The following is a 15,924-nucleotide window of genomic DNA, read 5'->3' as shown; positions in this document are numbered from 1 at the left end:
TGTAATATCCATAGTGAAAATAAGTTTTTTTTGGCCAAAGATATTAAAGTCACGAAAAATTTCAATTGCCTGTTGGCTGTCCTTCGTGTGAGATGGTAAAGTTTTGACGATAGGTGCCATAATTTTGTCTAAATAACTGGAAATAAGTTCGGTGGGACAACTGCAGGCAGAACGATGGGTCGACCTGGGTTGTTAGGTTTGTGGTATTTTTGACAATGTTTGGTTCATTAAAAAGAGATCTTTGTCGACTTTAGCATAATAGGAGGTGTCAGAAAGTTACCGCAAAGCTTCTCTTTGGTAGAGGTCGGTCCGCCAAACAACAACTGCGCCGCTTTTTTTCGGCCGCTTTAATGACTAGATGTCTGCGTTTTTTTAGACTTTTTAGTGCCTACCCCTCTTGCACTTATTGCAATAAGTTATACATTTGTGAAACAGGATGACGACTAGGTGACCGATTCCGAGAACACCTGCGCGAGATGGCAAGAAATGACAAGGACGCATCCAAACCAGTCGCTAGACGCTTTAATCTCCCTAATCATTCTAAACAATATATGGCAGTTTGCGGCCTTTCCTTATATCTAGGCGGTTCAGAAAGCCGCAAAACACTAGAACAAAAATTTATCTTTCAAATCGGCACTCTTAATCCCCACGGTATCAACGAGCGCTTTTCATTCAACTAATTTATTCTTGTTTTCTCGTCACCATACTCCCTCCAATAGCGTAGCTCCACTTTCTACATAAAAAACCCACACACAACCCACAATTCCTCCAATCGCTCTGACGCAAGGCTAACGCTCGAAACGTCAGCTTTTTTTACTCTTTACGGTGGCCAATTTACGTTTTCAACTCAGTTGTTAACACAAAATTACCTGCTATACTCTCTCACCGAAGCAACACCACAGTTTCTTTAGGAACTTACCCCCCTTATACAATACAGATGGGCGAGAGTACTTTGTATTTCTATGCCCTTGATCATAGTTTCCGCTAACGTCAGGGAGATTTTCTCAATTAAAAAAGGCGCTGATAGAATTTGGAACCGCAAGTTTACTAGACAAGCAATAGTCACCACAAGCCTAGGCTATTTCAGGATTTTTTGAAGTAAGGTACAATACTGATGGGCGTGATTACTTTGTATTCCTAGGCCCTTGATCATAGTTTCCGGTCATCAATGAAACGTTAACGCATGCACGTTAGGCATGACCAACAGCACAACTGATGTAATCTACTTCTTTTTCTTTTCCTATTTTTTTTTTTGAAATTGCTTTTATCCCCTATGTAGTGAACACAACACATGTTTATTTGTCCGTATTGATTTTTCATACGACTTACACGATTATTTTTCCCGCGAATCGGGTTATATAAATTACGCAAAATGATAAATCACGTGATCATTTCCATATACGGATTGCTGGAATAAATTAAAGTAAAATATTTACCACACCCTATAGATACTCCCAAAATAAGACAAAATATTACTGAAGTGGAACAATCCATAGCCATATGACCATCGTTCTTTGACACGACAAACAGCAACAAAGACATTATTAATACCTTCAGCATCTCATATCGCCCAGACTAAGAAAGTTATGCAAGACATTAAAAAAAAGACCAGGCTAAAGCAGCTGTTTCACCTGTATCCAGACTTCCCCCCACCTCGGAAAAGAGGCAAAGTTAAGTGGTCGGGAACCTTATCGTTTCTAACGCAAAGTCAATGAGAATACTTTGCAGATGCACTCAAGACTACAAAAGAAACAATGGAATGGAAGAGAACATTCCCCTGACATAGGATATACCAAAAGATATCCGAAATCACGTTTTTATCCAGGCAGCCAAAGTCGGATAAGAAAAAAAATCTAATCGAGGGCCTACCCTAGGTAATATTTGTTCACTTCCATGGTGATTATCTGCCAATTGTATTACCGAAAAATAGTAAAATTTGAAAGCATAAAGAAAAAGATAACATGACTGCGCTACTCTTCAGTAGGATGCCTAAAAACATGCTTGTTCAATTGATATGTACTGCTTCATTCATATTTTCAAAGGCTTGTCTGAATGGATAATCATTTAGGGAAGGCTTTTTTGCACTTCGAATGAGTCCACTTTTCCTTAAAAATTCCACCGCGAGATCTTCTTATTAGGGAGAGTTTAATTTACATGTGAATCACTTTGTATGTTTTTCTTTGTTGCTTATTCATTTATTTTTTTTTTTTTTTTTTTTTGGATTAAAAAAAACTATAATTCTAAAAAAATTGATTTGAAGGTTTCTGTAGTGTAATGGTTATCACGTCCGCCAAACACGCGGAAGGTCGCAGGTTCGAGCCCTGCCAGAAACAATTACGGTTATATTTTCAATTGGAGGATGGGCAGACACTGATTATGTTGAGGCTGAGGTAAACTTAGAAACACCTACCGGTTTGCGAGTCAGTCAGAGCGGTTTTTTTTTTATGCTCATGCAGACTTCAGATTAACAAACGACAGGACAGCAATTGATGACTATTGATCGGTACTGTTGAAGTGTAATTTGTCATCTTGAATTTCTACATGTCGCCTTTCAACAATTTGGTTAAAATTGCTGTGTCTGCACATCAAAATACCTACACAAAAACAACTTCATTTACATTTTGAATACTGCTCATAAGAAATATTGAATTGCATTGGCATCATTTTAAAAAATATTGAAAAGTTTGTAATGAAACAATTTTTTTGAAGTTCTTTTGTCTGATTTTTCTTTCCTTCGTCTTCACCTACCTAAGTGTAGGAACAAAAACTATGTACATATCATAGTCCACGAAAAAACGGGCCCGTCCGGGAGTCGAACCCGGGACCTCTCGCACCCAAAGCGAGAATCATGCCACTAGACCAACAGGCCAGGTAGAAAAAAAAATTATTATCATTGTTTTGATACGTAGGTGGTAGCAGGTGTGCAGACAAATGATCTCTCCTTACCGGTCGTCCATGTTAGTAGTCTATTCCATTTTCCCTGTTGTCGTCTGAGAGTAGGTACAATCTATTCCAATTGCCCCGGCAAATGTAATTGTAAGAGTTACGATTAGTTAACTTCAGTTAACTTTACTTACAGTAGTTCCAAAGAAAGTGGTGTTTTCCAGATACAAGCGGAAAAGTTGCGCAAGCCTTCAATCCTCATCTTGTCTCTCGCAAGACTTCGGTAGGATAGAGGAGTTCCATTCCGGTAGAGATCCTTTACTCGAAAAGTCTGTACTTTATCTGAATAAAATCTCTATCCGAGACATTTATAACTTTTTCTTTCCAGACCAAGAGCAAATCCTAATTGTACAGATTCTACCGCTGGCCAGAAGATTAGGTGGCCACAGTCCTGTAAGGTGTTAAGCTTGTAGAGCCTATTCTGTTGTATTTTTAAATCAAATGTCACCCAGAGCAAAACATAACCCGAGTTTCTTCAAATGACTGGTCAAAACACACAGGAAGATGCTAAAGGACGAGAGAAATATAAGGATACCAACAAAGATAAATGGACACGAAATTTTGCGGAAAAATTTCCCTGATTGGGTACATTAAGCTATAGTGTCGATGCTAAGCTGCAGAAAGAATCAAATTGTGTGCATGCATTTTGATGGCGGGAATGGAAATAATACGTTTTCTGCTGATTCCATTTCTCTGGCATATTTTCTTAAAAAACTTTTTGACCAAGATTGAGCATCTGTAATAATAAGCCACAACAAATGATCTATCAGCAAGTTCAAAAGTGTTCCTACTGAACTTTTAAAAGATTTCGGGTTGATTGGAGCGAAATTGGTCGCTTCATGAATTATTTACTGTGCACGAAGAGAATTTTGGTAGTCAAGTGTTACTGCCTCGATGAGGTACATTGTGATGGAATTTCATAACATATAAGGATAACAACAGTTTGAGAGATGAGGAAAAAAATTGGTGTAAGGGTCGAACTCGCGACCTTGGCGTTATTAACACCTAGCTCTGCCGACTGAGCTTACAGACGTCGCATGCCTTTGCCCATTATTGCTGTTAGCGGCAATTTTTTTGCCTTTTAACCTTACTTTTTGATTTAAATCTCATTGAGTTGGAGCTGTTTATATCCAAAGCTGAAGAAAGTTTGTGTAAGGCAAAGAGCTGAGACAAATTTTTAACTGGTCTATCTTTAATCTTTCACTCGCTCTGGCGAAGGGCTAACGCTCTAAACGTCGGCTTTGAAACTCTTAACGGAGGCCAATTTGCGTTAATAACTCAGTTGATAGTACCAAATTACCCTGTTATAATTTCTAACGACATTCTAACGAGACGTGCAAGGCTACTTTATTACGCGAAGAACAACCTATCTAAAGAAAAAAATCCGTTGACCCTTTGATCGATAGCCGGATTCTCCATTTGGTGCCTTTATTCTATTGTTTATTCTCTGAAAAAAGCTTGCCTCGTAATGTCTCTTTCGGCTGGTTATTTATGCAAAGTTTAGCCGCTGTTAAACAAAACCGCGTTCTAAGCCATCTTCACTTTAGCCGAACTTTTTATCTCAACATTTATTTTTGTAAATAGTGTCAAGAGGGCCGAAAGCTGATAGTGGAGGGACATTTATTCAATTAAATCAACCCCCCTTATGGAGAATCCCTGAGGCCTACTGGTTGCGTATAACCGCGGTTGGAACTCGTGTAAATAACCGGCCCCAAATGTCCTAGGAAAGGATCACCAAGAGCATACCGAGGCTTAAGCTACTTTTAGAACTAACGTGTATCGTTATCAATTAACTTGCTCAAGAAATGATGGGGAAGATAAAGACCATTTTGAAACTGTGTCTAAGAACATAATGTTCCCTTCGAACTCCCAATTAAATTTTCTCCAACAATTGTTTTATTAATTCAATTTTCTATGGCGACGGTGAATAGCTGTTTGAATATTCGATTCAAAGAAAAGACCTCAAGACAAAATCAGAACTTTTGCTGATGTCCTTCACAAATGTTAGAAAATTGGGATGTGTGCGCGCCAAGAAAAAACGGAAAACAGTTATATTGGTTTTAACCGTCGCTATTGAAAATTATATTAATTGAATGTGATTTAAAACAAACTTGAAAAAGAAAGTAATTGGAGAGTAATTGGATAGGAGTCATCTTTCTGGATAGTCTATCCTAGATCTTTAAGTAAGTCAATAGAGAAACAAAAACTGCAATTATGCATAGGCAATAGGGGCACGTCCGGTAGTCGAACGCGGGACCTCTTGCACCTGAGGTGAGAATCATGCCACTAGATCAACAGGCCAATTGTAGTATAAGACCAGCAGGAAATGCATAATGAGTGTAACGGGTCTGAAAAAAGGGCACAATGAATGTCCTGGAAATGCTCCAAATTCATTTTCCATGAGTGACAAAAAAGATCTTAATTAGATAAAATGTGTGAATGAATACTCTGAGACTATATGAGTGACAAAAAAGATCTTAATTAGATAAAATGTGTGAATGAATACTCTGAGACTATATACCATAGCCCTGAAGATCGAGAAGTTCCGATAAACGGGGAAGTTTTGATATTGCAAGAGCCACTGTTGCATTCAGTCACTTACCCTAACCCATCTTACTTCAACCTCTTTCCTTCCCTGTACGACTTGCTCACAAGGAGACAAATTCTTATTCCTTCGCGACGATTTTACATTTAAATTTTGTTTGAGGTGGCTTTGAAGAGAAACTATCACCACTTCTGCGAATCTCGGCAAATAATCGCGACATAGAGGTTCACAAAGCGATATAAAACTCCTAGATTTTGCTGCGGAAACGCAAAAAGTGTTCATGAGTAGTGGTGGGTTCAGCAAAGATTTAATTCCAAATCATGACCTCTGGTCATCCGCAGTGTTTGCACGAACATACAGAAAACTTTCCTAACCAACTCGCAACGGTAAGTATTCCAACCTCCAATGTTCTTATGAAAACAAGAGTGTTTTAAAACATAATTATTTGGATTTGCAAAAATTGCAATTGGCGCAGATATGCTAATTTAACACTTGGCCGTAGGAATGGCACACCTGCGACATTTCTAATTTACTTGACTATTTGCGCTAGAGAATTTTGGAAGCTGAGTGCTGTTGATCAAGTACATCCTAAAGGATTTTTAACAGATATAAGAGAGTAACATTTCAAATCAAGACGGGGTTTAACTTATATACTTAAAAGTGGCCCCCCCCCCCTTTTTCCATGTGAGGTTGGAACTCACGAACCTGGTGTCATCAACACCACTCTCTGCCTACTGATCGAGCGAACGGTCCTAGCATAAGGAAAGAGTCTTTAAAGTTTTCAGTATTCCTTTAAGACTCCCTTATACACACTGATACAGAGAAAGATGTCTTACGTCTTATCACGAGCGTGGGACAAAGAAACAATTCTGAGTCCCCATGTTTCCTCATGGAGAATCAGAATTTTTTTCTTCTTCCCACGCTCGTGACGAGACGAAAACATCTTTCTCTATTTCTTTACCGAGCTCAGAACTTACCATCTCTCTTATTCTTATTATGAAACGTGACGCTATCAACGTTGCTGATCCAGGCAGCATGCAGGACGCGTGTCATGTGGACTTCGTAATCGACCTGGCTCACCGTAGAGTCTCTTTGGCTCAGTGGTAGAGCATCGGAGCGACGAATCCGATGCAGAGGTACAAAAGGAGAAAGCGAGATCCGCAACTAATCGAGGAAAAGAGTTTATTCGCTCTGTTAGATGTAAATATGTAGACCTTGAGCATCCACCCCTCCACAACGATAACCTTTTTTAAACAAGAATTTAATTCCCGTATAGCACTTTCGAACTCCTTGTTTTAAATCACTAATCTCGCCCGCTTGATTTCTGATACTTATCAAGTTGTGCATAAAGTTCTCTTGTCAGTATTATTTTTTTCTTCCTGTGATTGCAAGAGGAGTAGACGCTACTTGCTTGATATATGCACTAATTACAGTGCTTGCAAATCGATTAAATGAAATAAAGGGTTTTTTCATTATAACTTAAAAACTTAAGGTTGTAGAGACATAAGTAATTCTATGTCGCTTTGTGAACCTCTTTCTTGCTCAAGAGTAATGCCTGGAAGCTTTGATCGAAAACTGCATGACCAATGTTGTGTAACCATAAAGTAACTTAGTATTTTTTATTTCCGTAGGCTCACAGTTTTCTCGAAGAATATCTGAAAATAGTTAAGGCTTGTGGAAAATCACAACAACCGGAGAGCTGTGCGGCAGTGGACCGCAAAGGGAACCTGATCTGAAGATGTACAAATCACAGCCGAGGGATTCCATCCAATCACAGCTGAGCATAACAAAATATAGATGACGCGCAGTCAATCAAACTCATCGTCTGAAGACTAGCAGTATGCATTCGAAACGTTGCGATCTACAACCATACTGACCACATAGTGAGACAAATGATTATATTTACCTTTTCTAAATTGTCTTAATGTAGGTTATTCATTTTTTTTCTATACCAACGCACGTAGCGCTGTAGCTCAGCTGGCGTTGGCAGGACAGGAGATCGCGGGCAGAAGTCTCGTCCGAATCGGTGCCTTCTAATTCAAAGAAGAATATGCTATTTTTGAGAATTTCACCCGACAACAGGTCATTATCTTCTTTACAACTTGAAAAGCAAGGAGCAGGTAGTTCACACGCTGGCATATTTTGTGTGGTGCGGAACTTAGACAGTAATGATTATTTAAACCTTCTGCACTAACATCACGAAAAGGATCCAAATAATAATAGTCTTAGTTGAGTTGTTTTCACATCCGCTTTAGCGCGGGGTTGGTGGAAAAATAGGACTGTGCCGGGATCGATACCCAGAATGTCAATTGTTTACCATTTCCAAGTTTCGTGTGCAAGGTCCGTTAGCTCAGTCGGTAGAGCGTGGTGCTGATAACGCCAAGGTCGTGAGTTCGATCCTCACACGGACCAAAGAATACTTTTTTGTTTAAATAAATTCATCTGAACCAAAGACGTATTTGTTACTGACTTTCCATTTTATATATGTGTAGGTATTTTAAGTCCAAACTTAAGACATTTCTTTTGGCCAAATTTTTTAGCGACTAAGTTATTTCTTTTATAAGTCATTTTATTTATTTCTGTGTACTACACTGTAAAACGCATAGAGTCTTCGTATATGCGCTATATGAATGAGTTGTATTATTATTATTATTATTTCATTTTCATCTGATGATAACTTTTCAAAATGTATTGGTTTAAGAATCTTCCACAACAGGGGTATTCGTACAACTAAGAATTCTCTGTGGGGACGTGCAAACAAGTTTTTCGAAGCCTAATCCTAATTTAGACCAACACATTCCTTTTCCTAAACCCATTTTCATGCTTTCCCTCTACTTTTTCTGATCTGACCGTGGTTAAGAGTTGGTGAAATACACTAAGAGATCAGCTTAAATACACAATTTAGTCTGATATTCATTTGGAGTAAAAAGGGCAATTACGTTGATATTTTCTTGTGAAAAACCCATTTTCAGACCAAAATGACTCAGGAGCCGTCGTGGTACATACTTTAAATAGCTGACTTAGGGGAATACCCCTCAAAACCTTCCCGAAATAAATATCTCTCCTGAACAAAAATATCAGAGAGGTATTGTGTCCCAAAAAATGTAATATTAAAATCTCGTATCTAGTGTTTTTTAAAACGCTAAAATTTAGGACTTCAAGCATAAGAAGTGACGCTTAAGGCCTTTTCTGACTGTAGGGTGGGCAGACACTACGGTAATATAAGCAACCTTACTATTCTTACAAACTGTATTAAATATATCAACTTTTTGTCAATTATGTTTTCTTCCTTTTGAGAATAATTAATAACTCCAATTCAACAAAGTAAATTTAAGTCTTAGTATACTCTTCTTTTCGTGAAAATCGTATTCTTTCTGAATATGTTGAGGCTGAGGCAAATTAAAAAACACTTACCGGTTTGCAAGTCAGTCTGAACGAAATGAAAAACTGCGTGCACATGTTGGCGAATAAACGCAAAATTTGCTCGTATAGAGTAAATTTAAAATAATTTCGCGAAATCCTGTCGTTTGTTCCGTTTATGCGAAATCGTTCTCTCCACGTCTTTGATGTCTTTCTGCTGTCTATGATTATAATGTTGAAAATTGAAACTTGGACTCTTGAATTCCAATCAAACATGAACGTAAAATGAAAAATTTGAGCGTGCGTAACCCGCGTAACACTCTGACAGCCCAACTTCATCAGCTAGTCAGCAACAGGAGTGAGAAGCAAATGAATGACAGAAACCACCGAGCCTGTTCCCACAACACCCTCCTCAATTTTGCCGTTAGCTTATTTGGAAGAAGGCACTCAGAAAGCATAGATGCCACAAAAATGCCATTAAGATATGGTACTAGCAAGTTTCTGTAGTATAGTGTTTATCACGTCCGCCAAACACGCGGAAGGTCGCAGGCTCGAGCCCTGCCAGGAACAAATTTTGTGACAATCGTCTGCACCATCAGAAATTCAAGTTTCATTACCATCCTCTTTGCATAATAATTTTTCTTTTTGAGTATTTTGAGGCTGAGATAAACTGAAACACGCGCTTAACTGTGGCTGCTCAGCCTGGACCGTAAGGTTTATGCTCGTGTAAAGACCATGAATAAACTTGTTGGTATGACACCTTTGCCACACCATTTATTCGTGTTCGTATTTCTGTCAGCGAAGAAACATCTGGAACTTTTATTTCCTTTTCCAACCTCCGTCTTGCGATTATTTTTCGGAATTTGCACAAGTAATGTTCACTTCACCCAACAGAAACCTTAAACGAAATGAAAAAATAGCTCTGCAACATGTACACGTGTGCGCGTAGCATCGCAATAAGTAATAAATAAATTAATAAATTAATAAATTTCACATGCAATAATTTATTAAAAGCAGTCATTTCAGAGAAAATTTGAATCTTCATTTGTATTTTCTTCGGTAGGACTGGATATCAAACATCCGTATAAAACTTTGATCTCTTAAATTTATCTATAGATAGAACAAAAACTCTGTTCACATCACATTCCACAACAAAACGAGCCAAACATGACCGAGTGACTAGTCAAAACACGCAGGAAGATACTGAAGGACGAGAGGAAGGTAAGGATGAAGAAGTGACTCCTTACCTCTCGGGTGCCCTTCTGCTTACCGACAAAGATAAATGGACACGAAATCTTGCGGGCAAATTTCCCTGATTGGGTACATTAAGCTACAGTGACAATGTTAAGCCGCAGAAAGAATCAAATTCTATGCATACATTTTGAGAGCGGGCATGGAAATTATATGTTTTCTGATGTATCCTATTCTCTACCATATTTTCCTAAAGTTCTATTTGACCAAGATTTAGTATCTGCAAGTTCAAAAGTGTTCATACTGAACTTCTAAAACATTTCGGGTTGATTAGAGCGACGACGTTAGTCACTTTATAACCAACTTCACAAGACTGGTGTACTTATCAGTTGGGATGACGATGAATTTAACTTTGGCCTTCCCCTGTATCTTCTGTTAAGTTTGATGTCAGCGTATGGTTCAAAGCTTCGGAAATTACAGACCACGCATACTATGGCCCAATCTTTCTGTTAATAGTAGTTTTTGCCTTTCAGCTTTACTCTTTCCCCGCTAGGGAGATTGAAATCTTCTTGACTTGCGGTGGATTACATCCAAATCTCAAAAACGTTTGTGAAACGTAAAGAGCTGAAACAAAATTTTTAACTGGTCTATCTTTAATGTTTCATTCGTTCTAACGAAGCGCGAACGCTCAAAACGTCAGTTTTAAAACTCTTAACGGTGGCCAATTTACGTTATCAACTCAATTGATCATTAATACCAAATTACCTCGTTATATTCTCCCACTACAGTTTCTTTTGAAACTTGCCCCTTTATTCATTTATCTCTAAACTGGTTGAAGCATTGCCTCAAGTGGTAGAGCACCCCCCTGAGCAAGCGGAATGTACTGGGATCGAAACCAGGACTCTCCACATATGGCCATTATTGTTCTTATTCTTCTTTTAACTTGCCGTTCTGAATGATGCTAAACTTACCCTGCGTTCATGAAGACATATGGTATTTTTTTGCAAATTCACGTATTTCTTCCATTGGGTAGAAGCCTTTTATGTTAGATTTGTAGAGTACACGAACGGTGACTAAGAGTCACATACCATTGCAAAAAAAACTAAAGTCTGAATAGAGAATCTAGGCGTCAATCCTAGTACCTCTCGTATGCTAAGCAGGCGCTCAACGATTTGGGAAAATTCCCGAACCCGTTTATAACATGGTTTACCACTGTACCTGTAGATATTCAAGTCTTAACTCAATGCGGACAACAGTTTACAGGAAACCAGCATGACTTTCATAATGGCGGACAGCGCAAGAGTCCTGGATCGAGTTGCATGAAAACGAGGTCAGAAAGGCTAAACTTTTGCAACGCGTCCCTCTTCGTTTGCAATAACGAGTACTGCGAGTACTTCGAATACTTCAAATCTGACATTTCTTACGGAAAACGATATACCTGGCGCTTCTTTTTTTGGAAGAAAACCTGAGGATTTAAAAATCTCAGAGCCTAAATTCTGGCTTAAATGTCGTGGAGACGCGGGAATAAGGTTGAAGACAGAAGCAGAGCTGGTGAATCGAGTGCATGACATGACTACATACGACCCTGGTTTCTGGGCCGAACAAGGGCAGAATCTTCTTTCTTGTTAATTTGAAAATTTTATTAAGTTTGCTTATGCAAAGCTTTTCAATTGAAATTGTCTGGCAAATAACAACAGTGACTGTGAAGTCTTGTGAACAGCTAGCGGTACATCTGGTTGACCCTGTAATCTACAGTTTTCCTGCAAAAGCTATGTTGTTTTATATAATAAGCTCAGTTATACACGCATTCTGATTGGTTCTCACTTATGATCTATTGGAGGACAGACGTATAGATGTCATCATCATTAAGACATTTTTTAATTCTTTATTGTATAAAACAAATAGATTCCAAGTTGCTGTGTCTGTTCTGTAATAGATCACAGAGGATGTCAAAATGTGGTCTATTATTGAACAGACGCGCGGCAACTTGGAATCCATTTGTTAAATGAAATTTCTTTTTTTTCCAACAGAATTGGTAATACCATTCTTCTACATTCAAATATTCTAAATTGTCGTGAATTTACTTGTTGACTGCGAATAACTACCTTACATGGATAAATTCTTATTATTCTTGTAGTTTTAATTTGTTGTGGGTTGATATTTTTCCAACCAGTTTGATTTTTAATCTCCTTTGTTTCAAAGTATGCTAGAGAATACAAAGGAAAACTAAAACCAAACTGGTTTAAACATTTTGCACCAAAGGCAACAAATTCTAAACTGTGAATCCCTTATCTGCCATAATGGAGCCTTTGTCATCAAATGATAGATTTAAAAATCCACCCCTTCTGACAATTTCCCGATTGGAGATAGAACCCATTTACAGTAGACCTCTGAATTTCAATGCTCCACTAGGAGAAATACCAACCAAACCTTCCAAAGTTGTGGGATTTTTGTAAGCACTGAAAAGTTCTTAATTCAACTGCAAGCTGCTTGGCGTTTGACATCTAACCTCAGTACAGTCAATTATGACTCTAGCAGATTTGTACCTTCCCTTAGAAGATTCGGGCATTGCATTGATTACTTTTCTGATGGGCCAAATGTTTATTTGTCCAAACTTAAAAAACATAAAATTGACCCATGTGATAAATATTCTACATACTGTGGATGCTGATACTTTAAATAACTGAGCTAAATGGTCCTCAAGGAATCCTTGCCTCAGTCTACGCATGACTATAAAAAATTCATCAAGGGGTCTTAAAGATCTAGCTCTGCCATTTTTTATTAGTGGTCTGCCCTCAATGTAATCAGACTCAGTGTTGTTGCAGTTTTTGACCGCCAGTAGGAAATGATCAAGATACTCAAAAACAGCCATTAAAGCGTCCCAGCTTTGAAAGCCAGTATAAAAGCGGCATTGGAATCTTCCGACTTACATTTTTCAAAGTTAAACAATCTTTTGTTAAGAGCATCACGTTGGGTATCTTGCAGTTGGCGCTTAAGTTCCTTAATTACCTGTTCGAGTTTATGATTCTTCTTGTTATTGTTGTCAATAATTTCTCTCAAGTAGACCTCCTGATCGGTAAAATTAGTTTTTGTTTCGTCTTCGACTTTTAAGCTACAATCCCGTAGATCTGGGACCATTTCGCTTGATAATTTGCTTGACGATTCGTTTAATAATTCTTCAAGAACAACTGCTGGGGTAGACAATTTTCGTGATGCACTTTTCGAAGCTGTTAGTTCGAAGTTTCTTTCCGCCGGCTCCTTTCCTTTGGGTGTCGATGTTCGAATTCATGAAACACAGAAGGGACAATTCCATCTCTTAATTCATTTTTTCCCGGGATACATTTCTAATATCACCTTTCCTGAAATGCTGGGAGCATATCTTTGTATTTTCAGTTACCTTGAAATGCTTTCCTTCTCCTCTTCTTATCGCGTGGAGGCATTTCTTCTTAACGGGTTCTCGGTTGGAAATTAAAAATAAGACACTTTTGTCCCATTGTCTTTTCGGTAGCATTTCTTCATACATTCTGGAACACAACAATGAGTCGGCATTTCCTCTTCTTGAAAATAATTCGACCGAATCGAGTCATAACAGATAACCTATTCAACTTTAATTGACCTTTTCTTTACAGTTTAGTCCGAGTTTCCCTAATGGTCGCGGGTCGCGTGTCGCGGGTTTGAAAAAAGTCGCGGGTTTTGAAAAAAGTCGCGGGTTTTGAAAAAGTCGCGGGTTTTGAAAAAAGTCGCGGTTTTTCTATAGCATGCCTATAAAGAAAGTCAAAGCACTGGAAAAGCATTGGAAATAAAAAAAAACCTAGTTAACAACAACAAAATAGTAATAAAAACAAACAATACAGGAAATCAACCAACTATTATCAAAACTTTCCTGTAGGGTGATGTTGTTGCATTTTGAGCAGAGTCGAATTTTGCATTGGAAATGTCATTTTTTTTTTTGAAACTCAAATAAATGTGACAAGTTTTGTAGACCCACATTTACCTGTATATATCTTTACCAAAACACAACAAGTTTTCTCATATTTGGCATAAAATGTTATAAATTTGTGAAAGCACAATGCAATAATGACAACAACTTACCCCATGTACTGTCACAATAACTATCTTGAAGTTAAGTACGTTAGCCAAAGCAGAAATCACCATGTCAGTCACATAATTCTTCTTAAGCTTTTCCAGTGCTTCCAGCCAGGTTTTCGGCTTCACTGTGTCCTGGAAGTCGACCTCCCACAAGAAATCGAATCTGTCCAGTCCATTTTCCTGCCAGATTACATTCATCATATGAGAGAAAGAACATCAATTACAAAAGGCTGCAAAAAGGCTGCCCTAGATCATGCATGTTGGTTGATCTAAGTTTCGTAAAATAATTATAAAGTTTATTTCCGCTTTCAAATGCTGCTGCTTATTGAGAAGTGATAAATAATAAAATAAATTTTCAACGCACCGTACATTGCTCTTGTTGTTGCTTTCAATTAAGGTTTTTTCACACAATTACAATTTGTTTAAGCTCGTATATATGCGTTTTTTTTGTAAACATAGCAATATAATTTTCTCAACTGAAATCAAAGTTAAGTTTTGAACCGTCTAAAAAATTCTCATCAAATTTGTACACCACCGCTGTCATTGTAGCCCACAAAATTTTTTAAAAGTTTAGTAATTAATGCTATCATAAATGCAACCTCCTGTCTTGGCGCTCACATGGTTGCCTCGTTTGCTCGTTCGGTTCTTGTCCAGATGTGAGCGTAGAACACGTTTGGGAACTTTTGAAAACCCCTAAGAAGCAAGCGTTGCTCATATATATATATAAGTATCTTATATTTTTTGGCAGCCGAGTACAAGCTTTACGTAAGCTTACTTACATCAATTTGATGGTTCTCGAGGTGCTGGAAAACGAGCTTCTTGACTTGTTCTCTCTCCAGGCTCAGTTGGTGGGCTGCCGCCGTATAAAAACAATAGCCATCACCTCTCGGATCGAAGGAAATAAAAAAACCCCATTTCTTTAGTCGCTGACGAAGCTTAAACATTCCTTGCTGACTCTCCATTCTAGAATGCGTAATTTTACAATGCACCGTCGCACACTATCATCCGGGCTCTTGCTTTTCAGATCAAAAGGCAGGAAAACCGAAGGTGCATTCCATTTTTACAGTCTGATCAGTGGGACTAACCAAGATAAGCTATTGCAAAATTGAACATTTTCCGATGAAACCAGGCCAATCGGTCGGAATGGTCTTTGCATTCCGTTCCTCAGTGCCACGTGTGTACTAACCAGTTTATGGAAATGAAAGGTAAATTCCGATACGATCAGGGCAACCAGTCAAACGATGCATTTTATTAACACTAATTTCAAACATTCGCTTTAATTTTATGGACCTTTCTTTGCATCATCATCAATTTAAATCATGCTTTTTTACAGCATCGTTATTTAAAGATGCCTTTATTTCGAGAAAATCTACCTCGCCGTCAGAGTCAGTTGACATATTGTCATTCAGTTGATTGAAAACATCTTTAGATTCGTAAATTTAACGGTGCTGAACGTGGCACACTTACGACGAATTTTGTGGTCCGTTAAAAAAGTTCTTGGTTCAGTTACGTAGTTCACCGAAAGGTTAATTTTTTCTGCCTGCTAGGATTTCTTTTAACATTGAATACATTTTCAAGACCTGTACTCGACGAGGTGCACTTCTTGCGATTGTTCTGCAACCTAGCGAGTCCTTCGGAAAAACGTCACCGAGAGCAGAGCTAAGACACTATTCAGAAGCAAGTATTTTCTAGGTTTGAAATTCCCTTCGGTTCCATTTGACCGTGAGTAGAGTTTAGAATTCTCGAAGAAAGCGTATTTTAGCCAAAGGCAGAAGATTCGTATTTGAACGGAGCGC

The 15,924-nt window shown here is 38.2% G+C and overlaps 3 non-coding genes across 3 annotated transcripts; 2 read left to right on the top strand and 1 right to left on the bottom strand.

The window, feature by feature from the left end:
• Positions 1-2,260: 2,260 nt before the first annotated feature.
• Positions 2,261-2,333, top strand: Trnav-aac (transfer RNA valine (anticodon AAC)). Its single transcript has one exon. It is a non-coding gene; the product is annotated as a tRNA-Val (tRNA).
• Positions 2,334-2,797: 464 nt separating this feature from the next.
• Trnap-ugg (transfer RNA proline (anticodon UGG)) lies at positions 2,798-2,869 on the bottom strand. Its single transcript has one exon. It is a non-coding gene; the product is annotated as a tRNA-Pro (tRNA).
• A 4,958-nt stretch (positions 2,870-7,827) lies between these two features.
• Positions 7,828-7,900, top strand: Trnai-gau (transfer RNA isoleucine (anticodon GAU)). Its single transcript has one exon. It is a non-coding gene; the product is annotated as a tRNA-Ile (tRNA).
• Positions 7,901-15,924: the final 8,024 nt, after the last annotated feature.

This window comes from Pocillopora verrucosa, chromosome 14, assembly GCF_036669915.1.
Source record: "Pocillopora verrucosa isolate sample1 chromosome 14, ASM3666991v2, whole genome shotgun sequence".
Lineage (NCBI taxonomy): Eukaryota > Metazoa > Cnidaria > Anthozoa > Scleractinia > Pocilloporidae > Pocillopora > Pocillopora verrucosa.
The sequence above is the reverse complement of the archived record's forward strand: the minus strand, read 5'-3'. Positions and strand labels throughout refer to the sequence as shown.